The 15,362-nt window shown below is 50.7% G+C and overlaps 1 protein-coding gene across 1 annotated transcript in view; it reads right to left on the bottom strand.

Moving 5' to 3' along the window:
* The window catches only part of CPSF3 (cleavage and polyadenylation specific factor 3), an 89,508-nt gene that overhangs the window by 13,122 nt on the left and 61,024 nt on the right, over positions 1-15,362 (bottom strand). The window lies entirely within an intron of this gene.

Raw genomic sequence — 15,362 nt, 5'->3', positions numbered from 1 at the left:
AAACAGGAAGAGACCAAGCACTGACAAGTTAGATGCAAAGCATTAATAAAGAAAACTAAGAAAGAATATGAAAAGAAACTTGCCAAAGAGGCAAAAACTCTTAACAATTTTTTAGGTACATCAGAAGCAGAAAACCTGTGAGGGAATCTGTGGGACCGTTGGATGATCAAGGAGCAAAAGGGACGCTCAGGAAGGATAAGGCCATAGTGGAGAGACTGAATGTATTCTTTGCTTCGATCTTTACGGAAGACGATGTAACAGATCTACCTGAACCGGAAATGGTTTTCAAGGCTGATGATGCGGAGGAACTGAAAGAAATCTTGGAGATGCTGTGGAGACAATATTCACAGCTTCCTGAGGCAGAAGTATGAATCATCAAACAATTGAAACATTTGTTTGGTCTGAATCAAGGGATATGTTAATGGAGCGTTCCAGAAAGTTTCTAGGCCCTGGCTGGGACCTGATGTTCAATGGCTAGGGGATGAAGGGGACAGATGGGAATGAAAAATTAGTATTTTTGAATGAGATATTATTCTTATGTGACAATAACAAAATAAAGGGAGGGAAGAGGATTCATAATTAAATAATAATTGATAAAATCATTACAGTTTATATGATATGTAAAATCATAATAAGGATAATATAAGATATGTTTTATATAAAGTACAATATAGAAATATTGTTAAGATAATTGTATGACAAGTTATGACACTTGTTGTTATATGAAAAAAATCAATAAAAAACATTAAACAAAAAAAAAAAAATCTTGGTGAATCTGGAAGATGTACTAAGCCAAACTAACAAGTTAAAAAGTGTCAATCACCTGAACCAGCTGGTATACATCCCAGGGTACTAAAAGAACTCAAACATGAAATTGCTGACCTGCTGTTAGTTATCTGAAACCTGTTGTTAAAATCGTCTGTAGTAACTGAAGATTGGAGGGTGGCCAATGTTACGCTGATTTTTAAAAAGGGTTCCAGTGGAGATCCAGGAAATTACAGACCGGTAAGCCTGAGTTCAGCACTGGGCAAAATGGTGGAAACAATTATAAAAAATGAAATTGTGGAACATGTAGACAAACATGATTTATTGAGACAGAGTCAGCATGTGTTCAGCCGAGGGAGTTCTTACCTCACCATTCTGCTTGACTTCTTTGAACATGTGGCTAAAGATGAGCCGGTTGATGTGGTGTATCTAGAGTTTTAGAAAGCTTTTGACAAAGTTCCTCATGAGAGACTCCTGAGAAAATTAGAGTCATGGGATAGGTGACAAAGTTTAGCTGTGGATTAGGAATTGGTTGTCGGATAGAAAACAGAGGGTAGGGGTAAATGGTCATTTTTCTCAATGGAGGAGAGTAAACAGTGGAAATTGTGAAAAATTGCAGGCAGACCTTAGGAAATTTGAAGAGTGGCAGATGAAATTTAATGTGGACAAATGCAAAGTGATGCACACTGGGAAGAATACCCCAAATCACAGTTACTAGATGATAGGGTCCACCTTGAGGTGTAAGCGCTCAAGAAAAGGATATGGAAGATCGCTCCTGCCCCGATTTACCATTGACCACCAGGAAAACTAAAGGGCATGGACAGAGCTGCTAGCGGCAGCCAATTAGCTAGCAGCTCTGCACAGGCAGGAACGAAGGAAGATAGTTCCTGCTATGATTCACTGATATAATTAGAATTGGCCGGGATAGGAAGTGAGAAGGATCCCTCCTGTCCCGGCCACCACTGGACCACCAGGTCTCACGGCAGGCCTAGCAGAGGCCTGAAACAAGTTCAGGAGGGGGGGCCTGCACTGACCTGAATATAAACCGAGAACCCCATTTTTGGGCCCTAAAATCTCAGTTTATATTCGAGTATATATGGTAAATCACCAGTGAGCATACCATTGCATATATTCCAGAGCTCAACTTTGTGCTCTCTAACTCCGCCTGCTGGTAGGTGGACTTAACCCACTCGTCTGGATTCATCTGCTGCTGATGACAAGGAAGTGGGTTTTAGCTTGGATTTCAATACTGCTAGACACAGAGCTTGATGTATTGATTCAACCAGTTTGTTTCAGGCATACAGTGCAGCAAAAGAGAAGGGACTGAGTCTGGATTTGGCAGTGGAGAAGAAGGTACAGATAAGGAGAAATTATCTGTACCCTTCTTACCTTCTAATTTTCTTTCTATTAGCCTGTAGACTGGTATAGTCCTTATGAATGGTTATATACCTCACTGCTACCAGCAGGTGGAGACTGAGCACAAACTTGTATATCAGTATGGCTTCCCCTCTTGCAATCTAGCAAGAACCTAGGAAAGACTTCAACTGAAAACAGAATAACACACTCCGAACAAGAGTGGGAAAAACAACAAATACTTATAAACTACTGTTGGAACATGTGTAGAACTGAATCCTGGTATAGAAAACATCCCCACAGCTCACCAGCTAAGCTAGCTGAGCCATAGCCATAGTTCTTACTTCTCCCTGGCCCTAGAAAAATTCTAGAACCTGCAGAAAAAACAAAATCTGCACGCGAGAAAAACAAAAATATGCAATCACCACACAAAGATAGACAAAGTGGGGGACTATACAAGTCTACAAGCTAACGGAAAGAAAATTAGCAGGTAAGAACCTAATTTCTCATTCTGGAACGCTTGGTAGACTGGTATGGTCCTTATGAATGGGACATACCAAAGCAGTACCCATTAAGGGTGGGACCAGACACCAGAACACATTCACCGAATACCGCGTCCCAATACGCTTGAACATCCATACGGTAGTGTCTTACAAAGGAATGCAGAGAAGACCAAACTGCAGTCTTGCAAATATCCACTGGAGGCACCAAAGAAGATTCAGCCCAAAAAGCTGCCTGCCCCCTAGAGGAATGAGCCTTAAGAAATTCTGGAACAGGCTTTTTCTTCAGAAGATGTGGAAGCAATAGTCTCCTTGATCCAGCACACAATAGTAGCCTTAGAAGCGCCAGACCACCATACGAGGACCCGCGAGAAGGACAAAGAGATGATCTGATTTCCTGATCTCCTGGGTCCTCTGCACATAAGAGCGAAGGACCCAACTGACATCTAACTTGCGCAGCTGTCTCTGCTCAGAAGAGCCCTCCCGGCTACTCAACACTGGGAGGATCACTGCCCGATTGACATGAAATGGAGAAAGGAGAAATTAGGTTCTTACCTGCTAATTTACTTTCTTTTAGCTTCTCCAGACCAGTAGAGGTTAACTTTACGAATGGGTATATATCTAATCATGACCAGCAGGTGGAGACTGAAAACAAAACTTTGGGACAGTATATCCTAGCCCCTCCTCTCTATTTCCCTCAGTCTGCCGAATAGCCAAGCAGAACCAAGAACTGGAAAACAACAGAGAGAAAAAACAATACTCCGAAAGGAGTAACAAATAACAAAACCCAAAATGCTGTTGGAAAATGCAGAGGAGAAATTCCCGAAGGAAGAATGTCCCCACAGCTCGCCAGCTAAGCCAGCCGAGCCACAGCCGCTGTTCTTCAATTCTCCCCGGCCCTAGAAAAATACTAGAACCCGCAGCAAAAAACCAAAAACTGCCCGCGCAACAGCCCCAACAACAACAACAACAGACAGGGTGGGGACCTCTACTGGTCTGGAGAAGCTAAAAGAAAGTAAATTAGCAGGTAAGAACCTAATTTCTCCTTCTTTAGCACTCTCCAGACCAGTAGAGGTTAACTTTACGAATGGGACGTACCAAAGCAGTCCCTCTCACGGGCGGGACCCCCGAAGGGCCGATACCAGTACACGCTCACCGAACACCGCGTCCCGACGCGCCTGCACATCAACCCGATAATGACGAACAAAGGAATGCAAGGAGGACCAAACCGCAGCCTTACAAATATCCACAGGAGGCACGAGCGACGACTCAGCCCAAGAAGCCGCCTGACCCCGAGTGGAATGAGCCTTGAGAAACTCCGGAACAGGCTGCTGTTTCAGAAGATAAGCGGAAGCAATCGTCTCCTTGATCCAGCGCGCAATAGTAGCCTTAGAAGCGCCAGCTCCCCGACGAGGACCCGCCAGGAGGACAAAGAGACGATCGGACTTCCGGAATTCCTGGGTCCGCTGCACATAAGAGCGAAGGACCCGACCGACATCCAACTTGCGCAGCTGCCGTTGCTCAGAAGAGCCCTCCCGACCACCCAAGACCGGGAGAACCACCGATTGATTGACATGAAAAGGAGAAACAACCTTAGGCAGAAAGGAAGGAACAGGCCGCAAGACGACCCGCTCCCTAGAAAACTCCAAGAAGGGAGTCCTACAAGAGAAAGCCTGCAGCTCAGAAACACGCCTAGCAGAAGTAATGGCCACCAAAAAGACCGCCTTCAAAGTAAGGTCCTTCAAAGAACAGTCGTCCAACGGCTCGAAAGGCGGACGCACCAATACAGAAAGCACCAGATTAAGATCCCAAGAGGGAACCGAGGGCCGTAGGGGAGGCCTAAGCAACTTGGCCGCCCGCAAAAACCTAATCACATCAGGAAGAGCCGATAAACGCTGACCTGACACCAACCCTCGAAAAGCCGACAGGGCCGCAAGATGAACCCGGAGAGAAGACCAAGCCAGGCCTCTATCCAGACCGTCCTGCAAGAACTCCAGAATGTTAGGCAGAGAAGCGCGAAAAGAGGTCACTCCCCGCGCCCGACACCATTCCTCAAAGAGACGCCAAACCCGCACATAAGCCCGAGAGGTAGAAAGCCTCCGGGACCCCAACAGTGTAGAGATCACCTTGTCGGAATATCCCTTCTTGCTAAGGCGACCCCTTTCAAGAGCCACGCCGTAAGACAGAAGGGAGACGGGTCGAACATGGGAATGGGACCCTGCATCAGCAGGTCGTCCGAGAGAGGCAGAGGAAGAGGACCCGCTACCAGGTGCCTCACCAGATCCGCATACCACGGACGGCGAGGCCAATCCGGCGCCACCAGCACCACCAAACCCGGATGGTAAACAATGCGAAGAAGCACTCTGCCCACCAGCGGCCAAGGAGGGAATACATACAACAGCCCCTCCGTTGGCCACTGCTGGACCAGAGCATCCAGACCCTCGGCCAGACCGTCCCTGCGACGACTGAAGAAGCGGGGCACTTTGGCGTTGCCACCCGTGGCCATCAGGTCCATCAGGGGCTGCCCCCAAGCCTGCACTATCAACTGAAACGCCTCGGCGCCGAGACACCACTCTCCTGGATCTAGGAAGTGACGACTGAGGAAGTCTGCCTGAACATTTTCTACTCCGGCTATGTGAGAGGCCGAGAGGTCCAGCAGATGGGATTCCGCCCAAACCATGAGCAGAGCCGCCTCCTGCGCCACCTGAGTGCTCTTGGTGCCCCCCTGACGATTGACATAAGCCACCGCCGTGGCATTGTCCGACAGCACTCTGACCGACTTGCCCCGCAACAGGGAGTGGAAAGCCAACAGCGCCAGACGGACCGCTCTGGTCTCCAACACGTTGATCGACCAGGCGGCCTCCTCCGCGGACCAGGTGCCCTGGGCTGAGTGACCCAAACACTGAGCCCCCCAACCCAGGAGACTCGCATCCGTCAGGAGCACCGTCCACTGCGGGAGATCCAGACCCACCCCCTGAACTAGGTGAGGGGTCTGGAGCCACCAACGCAGACTGCAGCGCGCCAAGCCTCGCAGGGGAACCGGAACATCCATCCCGTGCCTCTGGGGAGACCACCTCCGGAGCAGAGCATACTGGAGAGGACGCATGTGGGCCCGCGCCCACCTCACCACGTCCAGGGACGCCGCCATCGACCCCAAGACCTGGAGGAAATCTCGCGCCCGAGGACACCGGGACGCCAAAAGCAGGCGAATCTGAGATTGCAATTTGCTCACCCGGCCCTCTGGGAGGAAGACCTTCCCCAAGGAGGTGTCGAACAGCACCCCTAGGTACTCCAGACGCTGAGCCGGGACCAACCGACTCTTGGAAAGGTTGACCACCCAGCCCAGCGACCGGAGAAACTCCACCACCCGAGCAGTAACCCGGGAGCTTTCCTGCAACGACTTTGCCCGAATTAACCAGTCGTCCAGGTAGGGGTGTACCAGGATGCCCTCCGACCGCAAGGCTGCCGCGACGACCACCATCACCTTGGTGAACGTCCGAGGAGCCGTGGCCAGCCCAAAGGGAAGCGCACAGAACTGAAAGTGCCGACCCAAGATCGCAAAGCGCAGGAAACGCTGATGAGAGGCCCGAATGGGAACATGCAAGTAGGCCTCCGTCAGATCGAGAGAAGTGAGAAACTCCCCCGGCTGAACCGCCAGAATGACCGACCGCAGAGTTTCCATACGGAAAGAGGGAATCTTGAGAGCCCTGTTGACCCCTTTCAAATCGAGGATGGGCCGAAAAGTCCCCTCCTTCTTGGGCACCACAAAGTAAATGGAGTACCTGCCCGTGCCCCACTCCGGAGGGGGCACCGGAACAACTGCCCTGAGATCTAGCAAGCGCTGAAGGGTCTGGCGAAAAGCCTGCGTCTTCCCCGGAGTCTGACATGGAGAAGCGAGGAAAAAATCCGGTAGAGAGCGGGCGAACTCCAGGGCATAACCGTCCCGCACCACCTCCAGGACCCACTGATCGGACGTGATCTCGGCCCATTTGGGGAAAAATTCGCGCAGCCGGGCCCCCACCGGAACCAAAGGGGGCGCCGGCAAGGCGTCATTGTGCAGGACGGGAAGCGGGGGAACCGGCGGAGGGATTCCCTGCCCCCCGACGGGCCCCCCGAAAGGGCTGCATACGCTGGAAGAACCGACCCCGGGAAAATCCCGGAGACTGGAAAGAAGCAGCCCCACGCCCAGGGCGATACTTGCGAAAATCCCGCAAACGCCCCCGGGCCGCACCCCCCCGAGACGCCGGGCGGGCACGGTCCTCCGGCAGACGGGGAACTTTCGAGTCCGACAGAGTCTGAATCAACTTATCCAAATCCTCTCCAAACAAAAACGACCCCCGAAAGGGAAATTTAGTAAGCTTAGCTTTGGACGCAGCATCCGCCGCCCAAGCGCGCAGCCACAACACACGCCTTGCGGCCACGCCAAAAGCCATAGACTTAGCCGAGATCCGCACCAAGTCATAGAGAGCATCCGAGAGGAATGAGGCCGCCATCTCAATCTTCGCAACCTCCTGATCCACCAGAGACCAGTCGTCAGACTCTCGATCCAAGACCCGCTCCGCCCACCGAAACACGGCGCGAGCGACCAGTCCCCCACAAATAGCCGCCTGGACCCCAAAGCCAGAGACCTGAAAATTTTGCTTAAGGAGGCCCTCCAATTTGCGCTCCTCAGGATCTCGCAAGGCAGAACCGCCCTCAACAGGCACGGTATGCCGCTTGGAAATTGCCGAGACCACCGCATCCACGACCGGCGAAGCTAACGTAGCCCGATCCCCTTCAGGAATGGGATACAGGCGAGCCATGCTGCGCGCCAGCCGAAACGGCGTCTCCGGCGTTTTCCACTGCTCCAGGATAATATCCCGAATATCCTGATGCATAGGAAAAGAGCGGGAAACGGTACGGATCCCCCGCAACAGGGGGTCCCCCACACGCGGAGTCTCCGGCGGCGCGTCCTCAAAACGCAAAACCGAAGAAACCTGTTGAATAAGGTCAGGCAACTCATCTTTCTGAAAAAGACGCACCACAGACGCCTCGTCACTGGAGAACGGGAAATCCGACAACCCGCCGCCAGCTTCCGTCCCCTCCAGAGAGTCCTGGAATTCCTCAGAAGGGTCCAGGTCCTCCTCCAGACCGACCCGTTCCTCCGACCACAAATTCTCGTCCCACGACACCCGCGGACGCTTGGACAAGGGAGGCGGCGGAGGGGACGTCACGCCAGACGAAAGAGGCAAAGCCGCAGGAAGCGCGGAGGAAAAACCACCCCCCGAGACCCCCTGGGCGCAACCGGGACCCCCAGCCGCCTGAAAATAGGCTCTGCATAAAGAAAAGAAAAATTCAGGAGAAAACCCCCCCGAGGGTCCCAAGGGACTCCCTGCCACAGCAGGGGACCCAGCAGAACCTTGCCCCTGCATAGTCAAAACAGGGGGAAGGTCACCTGAGGTGGAAGACAAAATGGAGGGGCCAGACAGAGAAGATGGCGTCTTTCCCGCCAAAACAGCTCCCTCCACAGCCTGCAGCGGCTGAGAGACCTGAAAAGTCTCAGCCGCTAAAACAGGCAAGCCGGCATCAGCTGTCAAAATATCAGCTGAGAGGGAATCCTCAAAAACCCGACCGTCGGCGGCTCGGGGAATCCCTCCGTGGGCGGACGGAGAAGACCGGGCTTCTCCTCCGTTCCCTGCCGACTCGCGAGGCACCATCGGCGGGGAGCTCTGGGCGCCTGCAGCCGCTGCCGACGGAGCTCCTCCACCGCACCGGCCTGAACACCGCTTGCACAGGCCGGCCGCGAGTGCCTCGCGTCTGGAGCACAATGAGCACTTTTTCCCTTTAGAAGTGCTCATTGCTCCATACGCGACCTAGCTGTAAAAAAGTGCCGGTTAGTTGAAAAAATACAGTAAAATACAGTTTTCTTAAAGGGATACAACCCTCCAGACCAGCACTACCTCAGGATTTTTTTTTTTTTTTTTTTTTTTTACAGAACAGACTCCACAGGCTCTCAAAGCAATAGTCTTGCTTGATTTAGGGGGCAAGGCTTATTGCTGAGGCTCCTCTAAAAAAATGTGGGGAGGTGGAGGAAGTGGGGGGAGGGACCCCGCTCGTGACCCGCCGGGTTTGACACCCCCGAGGTCGGACGAACCCCCAAACAGAGTCCGTCCAAGCTCCGTCCGGCTAAAAACAGGGACAATAAACCCCTTAAACAAATTCCAACAGCCCTACCAAGGGAGATGGGTACAGATCACTCAACACCTGCTGGAGACTGAAAGAAGACTGAGGGAAATAGAGAGGAGGGGCTAGGATATACTGTCCCAAAGTTTTGTTTTCAGTCTCCACCTGCTGGTCATGATTAGATATATACCCATTCGTAAAGTTAACCTCTACTGGTCTGGAGAGTGCTAAAGAACTACTTTTAGCAGAAAAGAAGGAACAGGCCTCAAGACAACCTGCTCCCTAGAAAACTCCAAAACGGGAGCCTTACAAGAGAAAATGTGCAACTCAGAAACGCGTCTAGCTGAAGTAATAGCTACCAAGAAGACTGCTTTAAGAGTAAGGTTCTTCAAAGAGCAGTTGCCCAATGGTTCAAAAGGAGGGTACACTAGAACTGACATCAACCCCTCAGATCACCTTGAGGAACAGGTTCCAGCTTCTACAGGAAGGGCCTGCCAACGAATCACAGGAGGATGACCAGCGGATGATTCTGGTTCCGGAGGCAACGGATCAGCTCCCCCCCGAAGAAGCGCAGAGTGGTAGTCATTGGGGACTCCCTGCTGCGGGGCCCTGAGGGACCAATATGCAGACCGGATCTACAATCAAGAGAGGTTTGTTGTTTTCCAGGAGCCAGGATCCGGGATGTGACTGCCTGCTTAGAAAGACTGATAAAGCCCCAAGACCACTTCCCTATGCTTCTCATTCACGTCGGGACAAAAGACACGGCCAGGAACACCCCGGAGAAAATACCTGAAGACTTTGGAGCCCTGGGTGAGAGCGGATGGAATCCTTCCAGTGAGAGGCAAGGGAAGAGCCAGGGAAGATCGTATCCAGAGGGCAAATGAGTGGCTATGCAGATTGTGCAAAGAGATGAACTTCGGATTCCTGGACCATGGAGTGGCACTTCAAGGACTACAGGGACCAGACGGGCTCCACCTGACCATAAGAGGAAAGAACGTCTTTGGACGGTGACTAGCTCACCTGCTCCGAAGGGCTTTAAACTAAGTGAGTTGGGGGAGGGTACCCTCTCTCATACTGGTGTGGTAAGTAACCATCCTGGCAGGGTAAGTTGCCACTCCATTTCTGAGTCTGAGGTAAGTACACACATTGCAGACAGTGCTGCAGGAGACACACTAACTCAAAACGTGAAAATCTCCATGGAGACCGGGAGAACATAAGGTATGGAGGGCTATGTACGTTAATGCCCACAGTTTAGGCAATAAAATTCTGGAATTAGAGACGGAAGTGAGGAATGCCGACCTAGATGTAGTGGCAATATCTGAAACCTGGTTCATGGATTCCCAGGATATAACTTACTCCGTTGAGACAGAGAGGGCAAAACAGGAGGAGGGGTAGCACTATACATCAAAGAGGACATCAAAGTTACCAGAATCACAGGGGTCAAGTATACCGGGGAATCCCTCTGAGTTAACCTGGCCAGGGGAAATGGCAAATGCCTGTATCTTGGCGTTGTAAACAGACCTGCAAGGCAACAGGATGACATGGACATATGTTTTACCCTCTTCCCTCTCTCTCCTTTCTTCTTTTAACATGTAACTCTCCCCCATCCCTCACCTTCAAGTCTGTCTAGTTAATGTCTTTGGTGTGCACTTTCATTATTTTTTATATATTTATCTTTTTTAAAATTTTTATTGTAAACCGGCCAGATACTTGTTGATGGTCGGTATATTAAAAGTCAATAAACTTGAAACTTAATCGAAGACATCGAGACCATCACACTGCGTGGAGACACAGTACTGTTGGGGGACTTCAATATGCCTGATGCCGATTGGAACAAACTTTCCGCTACGACCAGCGGCAGCAGGAGGCTACTAACCTCCATACGGGGAGCACGACTCAAACAGATGGTATTGTAGCCCACTAGGGATCAGGCGATACTGGACCTGATACTCATCCACGGAGATAGTGTCACAGAGGTTTCAGTGGGAAAGTGTTGGCCTCCAGTGTCCACAACATGGTGTGGTTTCACCTCAGGAAAGGTTTCACTAGATCAAACACATCCACAAAGGTCCTTAGTTTTAAAGGTACTAATTTCAAGAGCATGAGAAATTTCGTCTACGAGACGCTGCAAAACCAGGACACAACAGATACTGTGGAGGTACTGTGGCCTACTCTAAAATCTACACTAAAGGAAGCAACCAACCTCTATATAAAAACAGTGAGTAAACGGCGGAGAAATAATAAATCTCAGTAGTTCTCCGCGGAGATCTCGGAACTCGTGAAACAGAAGAAAAGAGCATTTGTATCCTACAAACAATCAGAAAGACTAGAAGCTAAAGAAGACTCGGGCGAAATCTAGATCTGTCAAAACAGCAATCAGAGATGCCAAAGTTCGGATGGTAGAGAATCTAGCAAAGAATATCAAAAAAGGGGCTAAATCCTTTTTCAGGTATGCTAGTGACAGGAAAAGGAACATAGAAACATAGAAATTGACGGCAGAAAAGGGCCATAGCCCATCGAGTCTGCCCATACCAATGACCCACTCCCTGATTCTTACTCTCCTAGAGATCCCACATGAATATCCCATTTTCTCTTGAAATCTAACACGCTGCTGGCCTCAATCACCCGCTGAGGCAGCTCGTTCCAATGATCGACCACCCTTTCGGTGAAGAAGTACTTCCTAGCATCACCCCGAAATTTCCCTCCCCTGATTTTCAGCGAGTGTCCTCTGGTTACCGAGGGCCCTGTAAGACTGAAGATATCATCTTTCACCTCTAAACGCCCAGTAATATACTTAAAGGTCTCAATCATGTCCCCTCTCTCTCTTCGCTCCTCCAGTGAGTACATCCGCAGTTTTTTAAACCTTTCTTCATACGTGAGATCCCTGAGCCCCAAGACCATCCTGGTAGCCATTCGCTGAACCGACTCAATTCTCAACACATCTTTTTGGTAGTGTGGTCTCCAGAATTGAACACAATACTCGAGATGAGGTCTCACCATGGATCTGTACAGTGGCATTATGACTTCAGGTTTTCTGCTGACAATACCCCTACGGATACAGCCCATCATTTGTCTTGCCTTGGACGAAGCCTTCTCTACTTGATTGGCAGCCTTCATATCGTCGCTAGTGATCACTCCTAAATCACGTTCCACCGTGGTCCTGGACAAGGTTTCACCATTTAGTGTGTAAGTTCTGTGTGGATTACTTTACATTTTTTAGCATTGAAGCCTAGCTGCCAAGTTGATGACCACTGTTCAAGCTGTCTTAGGTCCTGCGTCATAAAGTCAGGCACACTGCTTTTGCCAACTATGTTGCATAGTTTGGCATCGTCGGCAAACAGTGATACTTTTCCTCTAAGTCCTTGGGTCAAATCTCCTATGAATAAATTGAATAGAATCGGCCCTAAGACGGATGGGATACAGACACAGATGGGATAGTGCGCCTTAGGAAACCTGACGGTAAATATGTAGAATCGGACTCTGATAAAGCTGAACTACTCAATGAATACTTCTGCTCAGTCTTTACCTGCGAGGCGCCGGGATCCGGTCCACAGCTGCAGGCAAGGGAGAGCTCAAACGACCCATTCCAGAATTTTTTATTTACTGCCAGCAGCGTCTACTAAGAACTATCAAGGCTCAAAGTGTACAAAGCCATGGGACCGGATAAACTACATCCCAGAGTACTTAGGGAGTTGAGAGTTGTCCTTGCGGAACCGTTAGCTAAGCTCTTCAATCTGTCCCTGAGTACAGGAAGAGTCCCATTGGACTGAAAAACAGCTAATGTCATTCCGCTGCACAAAAAGGGATGCAAGACAGAGGCTGAAAATTACAGACCAGTAAGTGTAAACTTATGGAAACGTTGATTAAACACAAATTAGATACGATCCTAAACGATGAGAGACTAAGGGATCCCCACCAACATGGATTTACAAAGGGAAGGTCCTGCCAATCCAATCTTATCAGTTTCTTTGACTGGGTAACAAAAAAGCACAGTTACTTACCGTAACAGGTGTTATCCAGGGACAGCAGGCATATATTCTCACATGTGGGTGACGTCATCTACGGAGCCCCAGCGCGGACAGCTTTTCAAGCAAACTTGCTAGAAGTTTCAAGTTTGTACACTGCACCACGCACGTGCATGCCTTCTCGCCCACTAGAGGGCGCATCCCACCTCGTGGTCCTCAGTTCCATAACTAGCAAAGAAGCCATCCCCGGGGAGGCGGGCGGGTTGTGAGAATATATGCCTGCTGTCCCTGGATAACACCTGTTACGGTAAGTAACTGTGCTTTATCCCAGGACAAGCAGGCATGATATTCTCACATGTGGGTGACCTCCAAGCCAACCAAAAAAAGGGCAGGTGGGAGGATGGCAATTTAGGAAAACAGATGTTGCAAAACTGACTGGCCAAACCGGCCGTCACTCCTGGATAAAGTGTCCAGACAGTAATGAGAGGTGAACGTATGAACCGAAGACCAAGTGGCAGCTTTACATATGTCCTCCATAGGAGTGGATCGGAGGAAAGCCACCGAAGCTGCCATCGCTCGGACCTTATGCCCCGTGACTCGACCCGGGGGCGGAAGTCCAGCCTGAGCATAGCAAAAAGAAATGCAAGCAGCCAACCAGTTAGACAGAGTGCGCTTGGAAACCGGATGCCCTAATCGATTAGGATCGAAGGACAAAAACAATTGAGGAACCTTCCGATGAGACCTGGTGCGTTGAAGGTAATAAGCCAACGCCCTCTTACAGTCAAGCGTGTGAAGCGCCGTCTCGCCAGGATGGGAGTGGGGCTTAGGGAAGAATACCGGAAGGACAATGGACTGATTGAGGTGGAAATCAGAAACAACTTTAGGTAAAAACTTAGGATGGGTACGGAGAACCACCTTGTCATGATGAAAGACAGTGAAAGGAGGGTCCGCAACCAAGGCTTGCAACTCGCCAATCCGCCTAGCGGAGGTGAGGGCAATCAGAAACACCACCTTCCAAGTCAGAAATTTCAAGAGAGACTTGTTGAGTGGCTCAAAAGGGGGTTTCATCAGTTGAGCCAAAACCACATTCAAATTCCACACGACTGAAGGAGGCTTAAGAGGGGGACAAACCCTGAGTAACCCTTTCATGAAGCGTGTCACCAAAGGATGGAGCGACAGAGAACGTCCATCCAGATGTTGATGGAAGGCAGAAATAGCACTAAGATGAACACGCACCGAAGTGGTTTTCAGGCCAGAGTGCGACAGATGGAATAAATAGTCCAAAACCGAAGACACCGGAACCGACACCGGATCCAGGTGAAAAGACGAACACCAGGTGGAAAACCTGGTCCATTTCTGCGAATAACACAGCCTCGTCGAAATCTTGCGTGAGGCTTCCAACACCTCTCTCACCGATTGAGACAGATCAGGCGGAGTTAGGGAGCAAGAAACCAAGCTGTCAGGTGCAATGACTGCAGATTGGGATGTAACATGGATCCTTGACTCTGAGACAGCAGAGAAGGAAACACAGGCAGAAGAAGAGGCTCCCTGGCACTGAGCTGAAGCAGCAGGGAGAACCAGTGCTGACGCGGCCACCGAGGTGCAATGAGAATCATCGTGGCCGTGGACGATTTGAGATGTACTAACGTTCGCATGATCAGAGGAAAAGGAGGGAACGCATACAGGAACCTCCCTTCCCAATCGAGAAGAAAGGCATCGGCCTCCAGACGGTCCCTCGAGTACATCCGAGAACAATACAGGGGCAGTTTGTGGGTCTCCGGCGAGGCAAACAGATCCACCTGCGGCGTTCCCCAGCGAGCGAAAACCTCGCGCAGAACTGCGGAGTGTAGAGTCCACTCGTGCGGTTGCAGAATTCGACTGAGTTTGTCTGCCAGACAATTCAGTTCTCCTTGGATGTAGACCGCCCGAAGGAAGATGTTCCGGGAGACCGCCCACTCCCAAAGGCGCAGAGCTTCCGAGCAGAGGGGCCAAGAACCCGTTCCACCCTGCTTGTTCACATAGTACATTGCTACTTGATTGTCCGTGCGGACGAGGACAACCTGATTCTGCAATATGTGAACGAATGCTCGAAGTGCTAGAAAGATGGCCCGAAGCTCTAGCACGTTGATGTGACACCGACGGTCCTCGGCAGACCACAGGCCCTGCGTGCGAAGACCGTCGAGGTGGGCTCCCCACGCGTACTCCGAGGAGTCTGTGGTCAGAACCTTGCGAAAAGGAGGGGTGAGAAACAGTAAACCCTTGGACAGATTTGAAGAGTCTGTCCACCAACTCAGCGATTTCCGCAAAAGCGGAGTCACCGCGATAAGGCGAGACACCGGATCGTACTCTTGACGCCACTGGGAAGCAAGGGTCCACTGAGGAATCCTCAGATGCAGCCTTGCAAATGGAGTGACGTGGACCGTCGACGCCATATGACTGAGCAGCATCATCATGCGCTGAGCCGACACCACCGACAGTTGAGAGACCTGACGACCCATCCGCACCAAGGCTTCCAACCGCTGGGGCGGGAGGTAGGAGCGCAGGCGCACCGTGTCCAGCACCGCGCCTATAAATTGAAGAGACTGAGCCGGGCACAACTGTGATTTTGGGAAGTTTA

The sequence above is a fragment of the Geotrypetes seraphini genome, chromosome 3, assembly GCF_902459505.1.
Source record: "Geotrypetes seraphini chromosome 3, aGeoSer1.1, whole genome shotgun sequence".
Classification (NCBI taxonomy): Eukaryota; Metazoa; Chordata; class Amphibia; order Gymnophiona; family Dermophiidae; genus Geotrypetes; species Geotrypetes seraphini.
The sequence above is the reverse complement of the archived record's forward strand: the minus strand, read 5'-3'. Positions and strand labels throughout refer to the sequence as shown.